Source organism: Pistacia vera, unplaced genomic scaffold (genome assembly GCF_008641045.1).
Source record: "Pistacia vera cultivar Batoury unplaced genomic scaffold, PisVer_v2 Contig575, whole genome shotgun sequence".
Taxonomy (NCBI): Eukaryota; Viridiplantae; Streptophyta; class Magnoliopsida; order Sapindales; family Anacardiaceae; genus Pistacia; species Pistacia vera.
The window spans coordinates 789,533-801,796 of record NW_022196418.1 but is presented as its reverse complement, the minus strand read 5'-3'; the positions used below and the strand labels follow the sequence as shown (position 1 = coordinate 801,796).

Below are 12,264 nucleotides of genomic sequence, written 5' to 3'. Positions count from 1 at the left end.
TGGAATTTCGATGTGGACCGTCGTCAGGAGCAGCAGATTCATGATCAAGCGAATTAGGCGCTACAGCAAGCCCAACATTTGTCACCTCTCTCCTAGCTGAACTTGCTTTGCTACTGGTGATGTCAGTACTACCGGCGCTATTTATTCAAGTCCAGAATGAAAGCCCATGGTAAGCAAGCTAAAGAATGTTGCTTCTGGAGAATGCCCAATTGACAAAAAGCACTACCGGCCCAAAGATGGCGAAAGTAGGGGAGGAAGTATATTCCTAATATCAGCCCAAAATGTTTAAATGGGTTGAATTAAGGGTAACAAGAAGGGACTTTCTGTGAAGATATGGATCAAACGGGGTGACAAGTCATTAAAAATTGACATAAAAGAACCTAAATCTTACGGAGCTTCATTTACGTATCATATAAAACAAAACATATGGTTAAAAAAAAAAAAATTATAAAGGAGAAGTAAGAGCTGTGTTGGTTCATATTATACATATTTATTTACAACTACAATTTCAACTATATTTTTGTCTATTTAATTGGGCAAACAAATGCTCCTTTTTTCCAAAACTCAACTAATCATGCATCACTTAATGGAATGAACATGTAGCTAGTATTTTAAATCGGATGAATAATACAGATTCCAAGGGAAAAAAAACTAAGGTTAATTACGATATAATCAATAATAATACTTTAAAGACGTCTTTATTAATTATTACTATTAAATTTTATCACTGATAATGCATACACGACTAAAAGACAAAGTGTCCGAGAAGAAGAATGGGTGAGAATTGAAGACTATTAATAATATTTAGATATATAATCACACACATAAAATGTGAAATTATATGAATGATAGGTACACTAATGTTAAGAAGTTCAGAATCAGAAGTTGGTTGTGTTTTGAAGAAAAGAGAAGGAAGAACTCCAGTTTGTTGAAGTTCAAATGTTTGTTAAAACAATCAACAGTCAGCTTGACAGAGGATGTAATGAAGTCTGTTAAAGGTTCTAAAATTCACTAAAGGAGCTATAGTTCTGTTAAAGTCGGTCAGTGTTTATAAGTTGAATACTTGAATGACACGGTTTTATTATACAAATAAATTTACAAATGAAAGAGCGATTGTTTCTGGATTCAAGTCTACATCGTTTGTGTTTTTGCTTCGCTTGAATTACAGCTTGAAGAAGACGATCCAACGGTGTAGCCACTACAAGAAAAAAGTACTTTTTTGCAACTAGACAAAAATAGTTGTAGATACCCCACATTTAGTAGCTAAATTCTAATTAGTAGGCCAAAAGGAATAAAATTCTAAGGTCCATTTATTCTCGCCTTTGGCGTCTAAAATTAATATTTTGCGACTAATTTGATTTGTTGCCCAAAATATCACATTAGCGACTAATTTATTTGGTTGCTAATTCTTGCGCGAACACAATTGACAACTACAACAAAAGATTCTGCAACTAAAATTATGATTACAGAAAATAATTATTTGCAACTACTGAATAGTTGCTAAATTAGATGCAAATATTTATTAATTAATTTGTAACTATTTTTATTAGTTACAAAATAATACAATTACCGAAATATCCAAACTTCTGACAATAATTACAAAGGGCCCATGGTACATTTGGCAACTAAATATTTTGTGCATATTACAAATAGTTGCAAAAACTCATGTATAGCAACTAAAATATATTTAGCCGCTAAAAGTTGATGAATTTTTTTGACCCCAACTTTTTCGGTAAAATGAAAAAATATTATTTTAATTTGTGACTAAAATTACTGTTGCGAAACTAATTAGTTAGTTGCAAATTATCTTCTTTTGGCAACTAAGATTTTAATTGCCAACATATAGTAAATTTTGAGCGCCCCATGTTCTCGCTTGAAATAAATTAAAATTTTGGGTATGTTATTTTGGCAATTAAAGTTATAGTTGTTAATAGGATTTTTTTACAACCAAAATGTTAGCTACTAAATATTGTTTATTAAAAATAATATATACTACTAGTAACCAAAATCAATTTTATTGTTTGATTATACTTTTGCCGTCTACATTACCATCTCTTTGATTCTACTTTACCATCTCTTTGATTATACTTTTGCCGCCTACATTGCCTCATTGAAGGTAACTTTTTTTTATTTGTACGTCAACGCTCATTCTTTTACCGATGGTATTTCAATTTTATTGTTTGATTTACAATTCGTTTCTTCACGACATTTGCTTTAATTTATTTAAGTATCTGTTGTTAATGACATTCCTAAATGGGTGGCTTTAACTTCGTAATGGGTGATTTTATTTTTGTATTCTCTTTCATTTGACATTACAACGACTATTATAACTGTAATGAGTGCTTTAAATTCGTTTATTATTACTAAAAACGAATGGTGTTTGATTTATTTATGTCTTCTCTTTCATATGACATTATCATTTTTTCTCAAAAACTTTTACTTAACCGCTATTTCACTCATTTGTACATACCCTGATAGTCGACCTCCTTCCGGCACTGGAACAATAATTCTAGTTTCTACCACTCTCGTTTAGTAGACAACGACTCGCTTATTGACTCTAGCACTTATTCCGTGCCTATTTCGATGGAGATTGTTAAATTCGGTGAGTTTTGGACGTGTATCCTAAACACCTAAATGTAGGGGTGTTTAGAAAAATATAGAAACCGAATCTAATTGGGAACCAAACCAGTTTTTCGTTTATCTGTAAAACCGTTCGATTGTGGTCCACAAAATTACAAAAAACTGAATTTCCAATTTAAAAAAAAAAAAAAATTTAAAAAGTAAACAATTTTTCCTTAAAAATTTTAAAAGTAAACAAATTGAAAAGTCCCCTGAATCCTTACAATTAAAGAAAAACAAAACCCCAAACCCGGATTTAGGGTAAAATAAAAAAAATAAAAAAGTGATAATTTTGCAAAGAAATTTTTGAAACTTAAAATTAAAAAGATAGTAAACCCAGTTATACAAAATCCCCAAACTAATTTTACCCTAAAACGCAAAACACACTCCACTCTTCTCCACTCCGTTCGCATCTTCTTCTCCATTTTTCCCCTGAAATCAAGACTTCTCCAGTTGCCATTGCAACACCTCTCCACTGATTAGATCTCTCTCTCTTTCACTTTCCACCCACACGAGTGCCTAAAGACTCCAAACCCAAACAATCTATCACGCAATCACACTCTCCAGTCTCTAGGAACTTTGTTTCCCGGCTAGACACCCAGCTCCGCCGCGCCACGACCATGGCGACACCATCTAAACTCAAACCCATAACATGCTCTTCGATTTAGGTAAGGATTTGTTTCTTGTCTTTTTCAATTTGACGTCGTCTGGTTAATATTGTTATGTTTTGTTACTGATTTTTGTTTCATCGTGTAGGAATTAGCCACTTCTCTTTTGTAAATCAAAATCCGACGAAAGTAAACAGGTGAGGATTGTTCGATTTAGTTATTCCATCATGGAGTTTTACTGTTATTCCTTGTTTTGGTTGTGAATGAAGAACATGATACATGTGGCTTCCTTTACAATCAACTTTCGAGTGTTTAGGCAAATTTCCCAAAGCTGATGTATTTTCATGTATTGACATTGCATTTTGACATAAGAATCAGTTGTCAATGATACTTGAATTTTTTTTGATAACTTGTGAATTGGTGCCAAATTCTGGATCTGCTAGTTCATTATCTTTTCTAAGTGGAAACATATTGATACTGGTTTATTGTTCACATCATGCCTTAGATGTTGTGAGTAGTATCTATAAGCTATGTTATTTCTAAGGGATGTAACCAGTAAACTAATCAAATTGGGCAAATATAATCTGTCGATGGAGGCTTCTTTGTCTATATGTTTAGACTTAGAGCACTTGTCTTTGCTAATGATGTCATTTTCAGGAAAATAAGCATCATGTCAAACTCATGGATGTGCCCAAGTTATTCTTAAAAGTTGTTCTGTTACATAAATCTGCAATATGGATTATAGTTATGGTTCTGTAAAATTTGTGGACTTTTCCAATCCGTATACTATCCGCCAAAATTCCATCTATTTTCTTTTGTGTTTTCATTTTTGTCTGAAGTGTAACAGAGAGGATTTACCTTTATGCCTGATCCTTAGAAATATCAGAGAAACTAGTACAAAAAGCATTAGGCAAAACACTTGAAGATTGTGTGATTTGAATCTGCTGTAGGTCAAATTATTTTGTTCATTCTTGATGTTGTTGACAAGGCTTTGGCACTTGGTACTCAAAACCGTGTGCACGGATACCTACTGCTATTCTGCAGAGCTTCAGAGCATGAGATATATTAATTTTATTTTGCATTCCTCTGTTTGCAGGGAATGGTGTTTGATCTTGCGAAATCCTATATATTGATCTTGCAAAATCTAATGCCTGACCTAAGTGCTCAAGAACAGGTCTGTAGCTTGTTGAATATCTTCCCTTAAAATTTGATTTGATTTATGTTATATATTTTAGTTGCTCGGTGACGTCATGTGTACTCCTTGGTTATTACTATTAGATGATGAATGGAGTGGCTCAGATAAGAAGGCAAGAGCATCTTCCACATTTTCAAGGGGTTCTTCTGACTTTGGTGGGTGGATTGCCTAGATTTAATTAGTTTGTGTCAGATTACTTTGTGGTTGCTTGTTTAAAGAGTTTCTTTTCTTGGCTCACTTTAGGCCTGTTAATAATGTTTGTAATCTCTATCTTGCTCTCATTCATTTGTTTTATATGAGCCGGTTGGTGCTTGTCTAATCTCTTACTTGGACTACAAATTAATTACTTAGTCACATGTAGGGGTGTAAACGAGCCGAGCCGAGTCGAGCTTTTGGCTTATCGAGCTCAGCTCGTTTACAACAGTGTCGAGCTTGAGCCTGGCGAGCCTCAAAATTGAGACTCGAGCTCGAGGGCCGGTTCGATATCGAGCTCGCGAGCCTTGTCGAGCTCGAGCTCGATAAGGCTCGATCAAACCACCATTTATTCGGGTTTGATCGAGCCAAGTTCCCTTTTTTTACAGCAATCTGTCTACGTACAACATTTCATATTTACATCCAATGTTGAATTAACCATGATAGTTTTGAACATTACAAAATGTCTATTACCTTACAAAATCAAAAAACAGTTCTGAATATATACAAATAACATTCTTAGGAGATTACCGATTTCAGAATGNAATTGTCTGTTCTCTGCATCTTCAAGGACAACCCGAATGGATCGGAAATGGCTGGTGAGCTTTCGGACTTGGTCATCAACACCCGCCACCAGCATTAACTGTTGGTCAAGTTGTTGACGAGCGATTGAAGCCAACTGCTCCAAGACAACAGAAACAAGTGCTTCAGCCATACTCAAAGATGGAAAAGGATTGAAGAAAGATGAGAAATTAAATTAAACTAACTGTTTATGAATCCAGGTTTAGAAACTAACCAGCAGCTTAACTAAACTACATTGTTTAACTCAACTTGATACTAAAGTAACTCTTTATTGAACAGGTGGTGTTTAAAAAATTCATTAAACCTGGCGGCTACCTTGTCTTGGGAAATATATTTTATGCGTAAGAAAATTGATTGAAATTTTGGCATTAAATGCACAACAGATGCCTTTGGAAATATTTTTTATACCTAAGAAAATTGATTGAAATTTTGTCATTACTACTGCATGACAAATGTCTTGGGTCGGTGGCATCAGCTTTAATTAATGAGTAATCTTACGAGACCGAAATTTTACATTGAATTTTGGTACGAGGAACATGGCAAATTTTGGTACGAAGGACATAGCAACCAGTCAGACACGATCATACTAGAATCTTTTATAAATAAATAATTATTTAATATTTATAGACATTCGTCTATATTTAATGGACTCTCGTTCATATTGTATGAATGGATGTCTATTTACTAGATGAACGTCCATCTAAAAAATTTTAAAAGAAAAATAATAGACGTCTGTCCATCTTATATGGACGGGTGTCTATTTATTATTAATGGGTGTCTATATAAAATAGACATCCGTCCAAAAAATTTTACATTCAATGGACAAGCGTCCCTTTATTTAATTTAAAAAATTTTACATTCAATTTGGGAGGCTCAAATTTTAGTTTAATAAAAAAATATCTTTAAATTTTTCAATTAGAATGTTTAAAAATTTAGGCCTCCCAAAATAGGTTTCATTTCTCTCTTGCATTTTGTTTATAAATGAAAAAAAAAAATGAAATATTTGAGAATGGACGCCAGTTTTCATTTCTCTCTTGCCTTTTCTTTATAAATGAAAAAAGAATTTAAAATTTTTTTTGAGAATGGACGCCTCATCCAAATGAGTGAACTGGCGTCCATACTTTTACTTAAAATCAATTTATTTTTTCTTTTATTTCATCTAAAAATTTTATACTTTAAAAATAAATATTTCATCTGAAATTATATGGACGCCCGTCCATATAATATGGACGATCATCCATGGTAAAAGGATATGGACAAGAGTCCATAACTATGGATAGTCGTCCTCATAAGAGGATGGGCGTCCATAAACAATTTAGAGCAAATTTTTTTAGTTTAAACTATGAACAGACGTCTATTCTAGGTGGACGGCAGTCCATTTCAAATGAACGGTCGTCCAATAACAATGGACGGTCGTCCATATTTGATGGACGGCCGTTCATTCGCGGAATATTTGTTAACGTGATACATGGCTCATCTGATTCAGTAGACACGTCGTTCGGTGTAAAAATTCGGTGCAAAGCGTCGGTGTCCGTAGTATTTTTCTTAATTAATTATTAAGCAATGCTATAGTTACCGAAGAATGTGCATCGAATTCATGCATCGAATGACGTGACATCATCATGTTTTCTTAAAAAAGGAAATTCATAATTAATTGACGTCAGGATGACATCACGTTATTCGGTGCATGAATTCGGTGTGCATTATTTGGTACATGTATTATTTTCCTTAATTATTTTATGAATTATGGGAGTGGTGATTTTAATGAAAAATATTTAAAATTCCATAATAATTTTTCCACTTAAAAAAAAACCTTAATTAAATAAGGAAAAAAAACAACTCATTTTGAAGGGTGTGTTCTTTTTTTATTTTGTGTAATTATCTTTTTTTATTTTTAAATGTTAAAATTGATTGAGAAGATTGAGAAATGAAAATGTATTGGACATGTTTGTCTAAAAATGTACTTTTCAAAAGGCCATTTTAAGTGAGGCCGAACGACTTATACCTACCCCAGGTTTGTTGCAATGACAAAGGTACCTAAAAGGTTTGAAAACGAAAAACTAATACTTTCCATCATGTGCTGTTATTGATTTCTGTTTGTAAAAGGATAATACGGTCATTTAATGTACAGCCACCAAACTTTTAAATTTTAACTATTCGCCTCAATTAATGGAGCAAACTCTTTTTTTGGAAGCTTTTTGCTTAGGAGATGACACCTGTCCCTTAATATTGACTTTGCTAAAAAACCAAATAAACAAAAATCTTTTGCCTTTTCGTTGTTTGTCTCTGAATCTCTGAAGGCGTTTGTGAACTAAGTTGCTGCCATCGTTTAGAGGGGGAGTTTATTAAAAAGACATATTGAGTTAAAATTTAATTAAAAGGCTACGTAGTTTATAAATGTTAACTAAATAGCCTTATTTTTTATTAAGCTTAATTATATATGATTAGGGGTTAATCAGAATTAATGAATAATTGTGTAATCTTTTAAAAATTATATATGTCCCCAAAGAGTCGAAAATCTTGCAAAGAAACCCAAAAACCTTCTTCTTCTTCCTCCCGCCGCGTTAACGCATTCCTCCGCCATTAACATATTGTCTAACACCGATTCTCCTCCTCCTCCAGAAATTTTGTCCAGGTATGTGTATCTCCCTTTTGATTTCATATTTCGATTTACAAAGATCTGGGTTATGGTTTTGATTTAGCATGGATTGAGTTTGGGTTATGATTTTGATTTAGTTGTTTAGGTTGTTGGGCTGTGTTCGATGTAATGAAAGTTGAAAGGAGTGAAATATGTTGAAAATTTGTTCTGGGTATGTGTTCTGGGTATGATGGATCGATTGTAGGTGGAGATGACTCTGAAAATGTGTTCTAGGTATGATGGATCGCTTAAGCAATATGGTAGATCTGGTAATGCAGCAGATAGATTGCTTAAGCGATCAGGTATGTGGCATAAGATAGCTTAAGCGATCTGATAAAAGTCTGGTGTAGGAGCAGATCGCTTAAGCGATCAGTAAATGGCATAAGATCGCTTAAGCGATCATGGCTGGATCGCTTAAGCGATATACCTGATCACTTAAGCGATCGAGTATAAATAACCATGATCGCTTAAGCGATACACTAGACCATATAAGCGACTGTCTAGATTCTTTTTAAAATATTTTAACCCTTAGTACAGCATTTAAGAATATTTTTTTCTTGCATTACAAGTAGTAGTTGGCTATTATTACACATGGGACAAGTTGTTTTGGGTGTTGAATATTTTAGTGAGTGGGTGGAGGAAGAAAGTAGCTGGAAGTGGATTGGGAAGAGCAAAGAAGTTATACCAATTGCTGTAAGCACAGAGGTTAGTTTTGATGAGTTGATTGATGAAATAATTAGAAGAGGTGATTTGAGTTGCTCGCGTAGTGATATAGTTGTGAAATATGTTTTAAGCAGAGTTCTTGAACATTATAAGGTACCTCCTGCTATATTAAAGTCGGATGAAAGTGTGAAGTTATATATGATTGATGTGGCAGATAATGGTTCGAGGCCGATTTTAAGGGTTTCTTTTGTAGAAAAACTGGTGGAAGTTTGTTCAAAGGAAGGGGATAACGAGGAAGTAGGCGGAGATTTGCCTAGTTTTAATTTGAACTACGAGGCCATTGATTTTTTAGTTGAAAAATCAAAAGTAGACGGTGAATTGGGTGGTGAGGAGGACACTGTAGAAGAGGTTGGTGATGGGGTGCAAAATGAATATGTTGAGGAGGAGGGCCTCGTATATGTTCCCACAGATGTAGAGATTCCTTTAAATACAAATTCTGCAGAAGGGGTAGATTGTGAGGAAGAGAACACTATGGTCGTTTATGCAGGTTCAGAGGGGGCAATTGGAGGTAGTAGTGAATCAGCTCATATTTTTACGGATGGATCAGAGTTGCGCATAGCGTATTTATTTGACAACAAAGAGGAAGTGGTGAGGAAGCTAAAACTTGTTGCCGTGAAAGGTCATTTTGAGTTCATCACCAAAAAGTCAAATTCATTGGCAGTGACGGTTGCATGTCGTGACCGAAAGTGCAAGTGGCGGGTTTATTGTAGAAGGTTGGCAGAGTCCGAAAAATTTATTCTTAGCACATATACCCGTGAACACACATGTGGTTTGGGACATATTTCAGGTGAGCATCGACAAGCCTCCACTGATGTTATTGGACAATTTGTCAAAAGTCAGTTCGTTGAAGGGAAATGTCCACCCCCTAAAGATATTCAGAGACTTGTGCGCACAGAGTTGGGATGTGCTGTTAGTTACTGGAAATGTTGGAAAGGGAGACAACATACACAAGATTTTGTGAGGGGCACACCAGAGCATAGGTATGCAGTATTAGAAGCGTACCGTTATATACTTGAGTTGACAAACCAAGGTAGCAAGACGGCTTTGAAGTGGGACAGGAATATGATGTTTAAATATTTTTTTGTTGCTTACGGTTCTGCTACAAGGGGTTTTGTAAACATGAGAAAGGTGTTGGCTGTTGATGGTTGCTTTCTGACGAGAAAGTATGGAGGTACATTATTGGTGGCCACTGCACAGGATGGCGAGAATCACACATATCCTGTTGCATGGTGTGTGGTTGACTCTGAGAATCATGAGTCGTGGACTTGGTTTTTCAGCAATTCCTACGATAGTGCCTGACAATGACGAGTTGTGCATAATATCCAATAGGCACAACTCTATAAAGAAGGGGATTGCCACTATTTACCGTCAAGCACATCACGGATTATGTATGAGGCACCTTGGTGAGAACATAAAACAAAAGTTTAAGTGTGCTGGCCTCCTTCAGACATACTACATGGTAGCAAAAGCTTATCGGGTTGACGAGTTCGAGGAGCACTTTCAGCAAATCCAAATCAAGGATGATAGAGTTGCTAAGTATCTTGAGACTGATGTTGGTTTTGAGTGATGGAGTAGAGCTTATTTTCCTGGAAGAAGGTTTGATGTCATGACCATGAACATAGCCGAGTCCATAAATTCGAAGTTGTTAATAGAAAAAGAGTTTCCAATAGTTGTACTTTTTGATGCAATCCAGAGGACATTGTCGTGGTGGTTCCATGAGCGTCATACGGAGTCAGATAATTTTACTATAACCCTTGTTCCGTCAGCTAAAAAATTATTGTGAGAACGTTTGGAACTGTCAAATGCACTGTTTGCCTATCCTCTTAATGCTCAAGAGTTCACTGTGCGCGGCTATGGTCCGGATGCCGTAGTTAACCTTGTTAGAAAAACTTGCAGCTATAAAATGCTTGACATTCAACGTTTACCGTGTCCTTATGCACTAGCAACACTGAAACACCAACAGAAGCCAGATTTTGGTTCAAGAATTTACATGGAACTTTGCTCCCTTCTCTATATGACAGATCACTACATGCTAGCTTATTCAGAAACGATATATCCGGTGCCTCCAAAAGAGCAGTGGATAATGCCGCCAGAAATGGCTGACATTATCATCCAGCCGCCATTCAAGAAGACACCAAAGGGGAGAAAAAGAGTTAAGCGTATTCTATCAGCCTTTGAGGTTCCCCGGAAGATGAATAAGTGCTCAATTTGCAAGCAACCTGGCCACAAGAGAAGCAGTTGCCAGAAGCAATCACATGCAGATCCAGATAATTAGGTTCGAAAAAGGATGAAATTCAGGGAGTTGCGAAGGCCAACCGTTGATGAGTTATTGTTTTCAATTATTGATGTTTTAAATTTTATTGTTACCTTTAATAAATCATTCTTTATATTTAGTAGTCTTATTACATGGTCTAAATATTTGTTGGTGATTTTAGTTTAGAATTAGGTTATCAAATTGAGGAGAAAGTATGGAATTAATATGTGTTGGTAATTTTAGTTTGTCAAAATTCAGGAGAAAAGATGGAAAAGTATGTATTGCCCATGATCGCTTAAGCAATACACTTGAATTAGGTTGTCAAATTGAGGAGAAAGTATGGAATTAATATGTGTTGGTAATTTTAGTTTGTCAAAATTCAGGAGAAAAGATGGAAAAGTATGTATTGCCCATGCTCGCTTAAGTGACTCAGTATATCGCTTAAGCGACAAAAGGTTGTTCATACAGGATCGTTTAAGCGATATGACTCATCGCTTAAGCGATCATGCACCTTAAAACAGACTATTTTGCCCATCACACGATCGCTTAAGCGACCAAGCGAAAAAGGGAGGAATCGCTTTAGCGATAACACGGATCGCTTAATCGACCAGGTGAAAAAGACAAGAATCGCTTAAGCGATATCACGGATCGCTTAAGCGATCATGCACCTTAAACCAGATTTTGAATATGCCCATCACATGATCGATTAAGAGATGTACGATCGCTTAATCGACTAAGCCGAAAAAAAAGAAATTGCTTAAGCGATCATGTACCTTGAAACAGATTTTGAATCTACCCATCACAAGATCGATTAAGCGATGTACGATCTCTTAATCGACCAAGCGAAAAAGACCTGAATTGCTTAAACGATCATGAAGGATCGTTTAAGCGATCACGCACTTTAAAACAGATTTTGAATCTGCCCATCACATGATCGATTAAGCGATGTACGATCGCTTAATCAACCAAGTCGAAAAAAGCAAAATCGCTTAAGCGATTCCTTTAGGATCGCTTAAGTGATCATGTACCTTAAAACATATTTTGAATCTGCCCATCACAAGATCGATTAAGTGATGTACGATCGCTTAATCGACCAAGCGAAAAAGACATGAATCGCTTAAGCGATCATGATTGATCGCTTAAGCGATCATGCACCTTAAAACAGATTTTGAATCTACCCATCACATGATCGCTTAAGCGATGAAGATTGCTTAATCGACCAAGCGGAACAGAGAGGAATCGCTTAAGCGGTATCAAGGATCTCTTAAGTGATCATGCACCTTAAAACTAGATTTTTTGTGCAAATGATTTTGCACAGTTACGACTCTGTACATAAAATTGTTAGTTATTGGCAATTGTGTGATATAGACGTAAACAGTCTACACCATATATGTTTGATATAGATGTAAAAGAATTATATGTTTTATTAAAATAGAATAACAGTCATGTTCCA

General features: G+C 35.4%; 1 long non-coding RNA gene across 1 annotated transcript; it reads left to right on the top strand.

The window, feature by feature from the left end:
• The first annotated feature begins 2,993 nt into the window (after positions 1 to 2,993).
• On the top strand, positions 2,994 to 4,770 carry LOC116109227. The gene is made up of 4 exons (XR_004124744.1): positions 2,994 to 3,287; positions 3,376 to 3,424; positions 4,324 to 4,401; positions 4,506 to 4,770. It is a non-coding gene; the product is annotated as an uncharacterized LOC116109227 (long non-coding RNA).
• Positions 4,771 to 12,264: the final 7,494 nt, after the last annotated feature.